Here is a 6,439-nt window from a genome sequence, read left to right on the forward strand (position 1 = left end):
ACCGGTACTACCCTGGAGTGTCAGGTGGGGATGCCAGGCCTACCCCAGAGGTTCAGGTAGGGAGGCCAGGTATAGCTCGGAGCGCCTGTAGGGACAGCAGCTGTACCCCAGGTTACAAGTAGGAGTACCAGTACTACCCTGGAGTACCAGTAAGGGGTAACGGTACTACCCCAAAGGATCAGGTAGGCAGGCAAGGTCTACCCCACCCTCATGGGTGGGGAGGCCAGGTCTACCCCGACCACATGGGTAGAAAGGCCAGGTTGACCCCGCACTTCCCGATAGGGATGACAGGTCTACCCTGCTAACGCTAGTAGGGAAGCCAGGTCTATAGCACTCACGCAGGTAGGGAGGCCATGTCTACCTCGCCCGTGCCCGTAAGGGAGGCCTGATCTAGCCCGGAGCGGCAGTAGGGACAGCAGGTGTACCCCAGGGTACAAGTAGGGGTACCGGTGCTACCCTGGAGTACCAGTAGGGGTAACGATACTACCCCAGAGGATGAGGTAGGGATGCCAGGCCTACTCCCAATGGTCTGGTTAGGAGGCCAGTTGTACTGTGCCCATGCTGGCAGGGAGGCCAGGTCTACCCCGCCATTGCTGGTATGGAGGCCAGGTCTACCCTATCTGCACAGGTAGGGAGGCCAGTTCTAACACATCTGCGTGGGTAGGGAGGCCAGGTCTACCCCACCAGTGCCGGTCTGGAGGCCAGGTCTATGTCATTCGCATTGTTACGGAGGCCATGTCTACCCCACCAGCACCAGTCGAGAGGCCAGGTCTACCCTGCCCGTGCTGTTAGGGAGGCCTTGTCTACCTGGTTCACACAGGTAGGGACACCAGGCCTACCCCACCAATGCCATTCGGGAGTCCTGGTTTACCCCACGCTCGTGATTAGGGAGGCCATGTATACCTGGCCCGCTCAGATAAAAGGCCAGGTCTACCCCACCTGCATGGGTAGGGAGGCCAGTTCTACCTCTCCCTAGCTGTTAGGCAGGCCAGGTCTTCCCAACACGCTTGGCCACATCCACTATGCCCTTGCGGGTACAGAGGCCCAGTCTACCCCGCCCACGTGGTTATATAGGTGAGGTCTCCCCCACCCGCGCAGTTCGGGAGGTCAGGTCTACCCCCCCCCACTCAGGTATGGAGGCCAGTTGTACCTAGCCTGCACGATTAGGGAGGCCTGGTCTCCCATGCCGATGGGGTTAGGGTCTCCAGGTCTACCCCGCCCTGACGGTTAGGAAGGCCTTGTATACGCCACCAGTGATTTCAGGAGCCCAGGTCTACCCCGCCCATGCGGTTCGGGAGGTCAGGTCTACCCCCCTGCATGGTTAGGGAGTGTATGGGGTTTGTGTGGCAAGGCTTTGGTAGCAGGGGTGTTACAGGAGTGGCTTCTGTAAGAAGCTGCTGGAAGCTTCCCCTGTGTTCGAGAGAGAGCCCATACCAGCCGGCTCTAAGACGGACCCGCCACTGGCCAAGGCCGAGACAATCAGCAATAGTGGTAACGCCTCTGTGATAACATTTTTAAGTAGGAAAAAAGTTGGGTTGCAGAGAAACAGCCGCCGGAGTGAGGAGAGAGAACATGTTAGAGAAACAACCCTGCGGACACCAAGGTCAGTGAAGGAGGGGGAGGAGATGCTCCAGGCGCCAGAGCGGAGATTCCCCTGCAGCCCGTGGTGAAGACCCTGGTGAGGCAGGCTGTCCCCCTGCAGTCCATGGAGGACCTTGGTGGAGCAGATATCCACCTGCAGCCTGTGGAGGACCCCACGCCGGAGCAGGTGGGTTCCCGAAGCATGCTGTGACCCTGTGGGAACCCCGTGCTGGAGCAGGCTCCTGGCAGGACCTGCAGATCTGTGGAGAGAGGAGCCCATGAAGCAGCTTTGCTGGTCAGGACTTGTGACCCCGTGGGGGACCCGTGCTGGAGCAGTGTACTCCTGAAGGACTGCACACCATGGAAACGACCCATGCTGGAGCAGTTCGTGAAGAACTGCAGCCCGTGGGAATGGCCCACGATGGAGAAGTTCGTGGAGGACTGTCTCCCATGGGGGGGACCCCACACTGGAGCAGGGGAAGAGTGTGATCAGCCCTCCCCCTGAGGAGGATTAGTGGCAGAAAATAATGCATGATGACCATAAACCCCATCCCCATCCCCCTGTGCCGCTGGGGGGGCTTGGTGGAGAAATCTGGGAGTGAAGTTGTGCCCAGGAAGAAGTGAGGGGTGGAGGGAAGGTGTTCTGAGATTTGGTTTTATTTCTCATTACCTTACTTTGGCTGGCTTGTAATAAATTGAGCTAATTTTCCCCAAGTTGAGTCTGTTTTGCCCGTGACGGTAAGTAGTGAATGATCTCTCCTGTCCTTAACTAGACCCGCAAGATTTTTGTAATATTTTTCTCTCCCCTGTGCAGCTGAGGATGGGAGAGTGATAGAATGGCTTTGGTGGGCACCTGGCATCCAGCCAGGATCAACCCATCACAATCATGTAGTGAGGCTGGGTCTAAGCCTGCACGCCCGTAGGGAAAGCAGGTGTACTCCGGCGCAACACTAAGGGTTCTGTTACAACCCTGGAGTGACGTTGGGGATACCAGTCCTAACCCGGAGTACTGGTGAGGGAACCGGAACTACCCCAGAGCGTTGGGTACGGATATCATACCCCAGAGTACCAGTAGAGATTCGGGTACAAGCCTGTAGTACCAGAGGGGTTCCGGAAACACCCGGGAATACCGGTGGGGGTGCCGGTCCTACTGCGGAGCATCAGGTAGGGATACCGGGCCTAACCCGGAGGGTCAGTTAGGAAGGGCGGGTCTAACCCTGCGTGCCCGTAGGGTCAGCAGGTGTACCCCAGTGAACCAGTAAGGATTTTGGTAAAACCCGGAGTACCAGTGGGTGTACCGATACTACCACGGATTACCGGTGGGGGTACCGGTACTACCCCAGAGTGTCAGTTAGGGACGCCAGGCCTACCGCAGAGCATAAGGTAGGGATACTGGGCCTACCCCGTAGGGTCAGGTATGGAGGACGGGTCTAAACCAGCACGCCCGTAGGGAAAGATGGTATACTCCGGCGCATCACAAAGGGCTCTGGTGCAACACCAGATTACCAGTGGGCGAACTGCTTGTACCACGGAATGTCGGGTAGTGATACCAGGCCTAACCCAGAGGGGCAGGTAGGAAGGGCGGGTCTACCACCGCGTGCTAGTAGGGTCAGCAGGTGTACCCCAGAGCATCATTAAGGGTTCAAGTACATCCCGAGAGTACCCATGAGTATACCAAAACTAGCGCGGTGTACCGGTGGGTGTACCGGTCCTACCCCAGAGCATCAGGTAGGGATGCCAGGCCAACCGCAAAGCATAAGGTAGGGATACCAGGCCTACCATGGAGAGTCAGTTAGGAAGGCCGGGTCTAACCCAGCGCGCCCGTAGGGACAGCTGGTGTACTCCGACGCATCACATAGGGTTCCGGTACAACGCCAGAGTACCGATGAGGCAACCCGTACTACCCCAGAGTGTTAGATAGGGATACCATACCTGAGACCACCAGTAGGGATTCCGGTAAAACCCTGGAGTACCAGAGGGTTTCTGGTACATCCCCAGAGTAGCGGTGGGGCACTGGAACAACCCGAAACGTCGGGTAGGGATAGCGGGCCTACCCTGGGGGGTCAGGAAGAGAGGCTGTGTCTACTCACGCGCGCCTGTAGTGTCAGCAGGTGTACGCTTAAGTTCCAGTAGAGGTACCAGTATTACCCCAGAGCGTTGGGTAGGGATAACAGGCCTAGCGTGGAGGGTCAGATAGGAAGGGTGGGTCTACATGCACCCTAGTAGGATCAGCAGGTGTACCCTGGCGAACCATTAGGGGTTCCAGTGCTAGCCTGGAGTACCGGAGGGTGTACCAGTACTACCATGGAGTACCAGTAAGGGTTCCAGTACTACCCCAGAGCATCAGGCAGGGATGACAGGCCTACTGCGGCGTATAAGGTAAGCATACCGGGCCTACCATGGAGGGTCTGGTAGGGAGGCCGTGTCTAACCCAGCGTGCCTGTAGGGACAGCTAGTGTACTCCGGCGTAACACAAAGGGTTCCAGTACAACCCCAGAGTACCGGTGGGGGTACCGGTACTACCCCGGACCGTCAGGTAGGGACGCCAGGCCTACCACGGAGCATCAGGTAGGCATACTGGTCCTAATGCGGAGGATCAGTTAGGAAGGGCGGGTCTAACTCTGCGCTACGGTAGGGTCAGCAGGTGTATCCCAGCGAACCAGTAAGGGTTCCAGTACTACCCCGGAGTACCGTGGGTGTACCGATACTACCGTGAAGTACTGGTGGGTGTACCGGTACTGCCCTGGAATATCGGGTAGGGACGTCAGGCCTACTGCGGAGCATCAGGTAGGGATAATGGGCCTATCCTGTAGGGTCATGTAGGGAGAACGTGTCTAACCCAGTGCGCCTGTAGGGACACCTGGTGTACTCCGGCGCAACACAATGGGTTGCAATACAACCCCGGAGTACCGGTGGGGGCACTGGAACTACCCTGGAACATCAGGTAGGGATATTGGGCCTTCCCAGGAGGGTCAGGTAGGGAGGCCGGGTCTACACACGCGTGCTCCTATTGTCAGCAGGTGTACACATAAGCGATAGTAGATTTACCATTACTACCCTGTAGCATGGGATAGGGATACCGGGCCTAACCTGGAGGGTCAGGCAGGAAGGGCCAGTCTAACCCCACGCACCAGTAGGGTCAGCAGGTGTATGCATAAGCGCTAGTAGAGTTACTGGTTCTACCCGGAGCGTCAGATAGGGAGAACGGGCCTAATGCAGAGGGTCAGGTATGAAGGGTGGGCCTACACCCGCGTGCTAGTAGGGCCAGCAGGTGTACCTCGGCGCACCAGTAGGCGTTCCAGTACTATCCTGGAGTACCGGTGGGTGTACCGATACTACTGTGGAGTACCGGTAAAGGTTCCTGTACTACCCCAGAGCATCAAGTAGGGACGCCAGGCCTACTGCAGAACATCAGGCAGGGATACCGGGCCTACCCTGTAGGGTCAGGTATGGAGGCTGGTTCTAACCCAGCGTGCCCGTAGGGACAGATGGTATACTCCGGCGCATCATAAAAGGTTTCAGTACAACCCCAGACTACTAGTGGGGGAACCGGTTCTACCCCAGAGTAGCGGTGAGGGAACCGGTACAACTCCAGAGCATTAGGTAGGGATACCGTACCCGGGAGAACCAGTAAGGATTCTGGTAAAACCCCAGAGTAATGGTGGGGGAACTGGTCCTACCCCGGAATGTTGGTAGTGATACCAGGCCTAACCTGGAGGGTCAGGTGGGAAGGGTGGGTCTACCCCCACGCGCTGGTAGTGTCAGCAGGTGTACCCCGACACACCAGTAAGGGTTCCGGTACAATGCAGGAGTACCGGTGGGTATACCGATACTACCGCGGAGTACCGGTGGGTGCCAGGCCTACTGTAGAGCATCAGGTAGGGATACTGGGCTTACCCTTTAGGGTCAGGTAGGGAAGCTGGGTCTAACTCAGTGAGCCTGTAGGGACAGCTGGTGTACTCCGGCGCATCACAAAGGGTTTCGGTATAACCCCAGAGTACCAGTGGGGGAACTAGTTCTACCCCGGAGTACAGGTTAGGGAACCGGTACTACCCCAGAGTGTTGTGTAGGGATACCATACCCTAGAGCACCAGTAGGGATTCCGGTAAAACCCCAGCACACCAGTAGGGGTTCCAGTACAACCCGGGAGTACCGGTGAGTATACCAAACCTACTGCAGAGTACCAGTGGGGGTACTGGTACTACCCCAGAGCTTGGGGTAAGGATAACATACCCCAGAGTACCACAGGGGTTCCGGTACATGTCAAGGGTATAAGTGGGGGAGCCAGTTCTACCCCGGAATGTCAGGTAGTGATTCCGGGCCTAACCTGGAGGGTCAGGTAGGAAGGGCCAGTCTAACCCCGCACGCCAGTAGGGTCAGCAGGTGTACCTTAGCGCAACAATAAGGCTTCCGGTACAACCCAGTAGTACCGGTGGGTATACCAAAACTACTGCAGAGACCTGGTGGAGGTACCGTTACTACCCCATAACATAGGGTAGGGGCACCAGGCCTACCGCGGAGCATCAAGTAGGGATACCGGGCCTAACCAGGAGGGTTAGTTAGGAAGGGCAGGTCTAACCCCATGCGCCCGTAGGGACAGCTGGTGTACTCCGACGCATCACAAAGGGTTCCGGTACAACCCGAGAGTACTGTTGGGGGAACCGGTTTTTCCCCAAAACCTTGGGTATGGATACCGGGCCTAACCCGCATGGTCAGGTGGGAAGGGCGGGTCTACCTTTGCGCACTAGTAGGGATAGAATGTGTAACCCAAAGCACCACTACGGGTTCCGGTACAGCCCCGGAGTACCGGTGGGGGCACTGGAACTACGCCGGAACGTCAGGTAGGGTTACCGGGCCT

Source organism: Accipiter gentilis, unplaced genomic scaffold, assembly GCF_929443795.1.
Source record: "Accipiter gentilis unplaced genomic scaffold, bAccGen1.1, whole genome shotgun sequence".
Lineage (NCBI taxonomy): Eukaryota > Metazoa > Chordata > Aves > Accipitriformes > Accipitridae > Astur > Astur gentilis.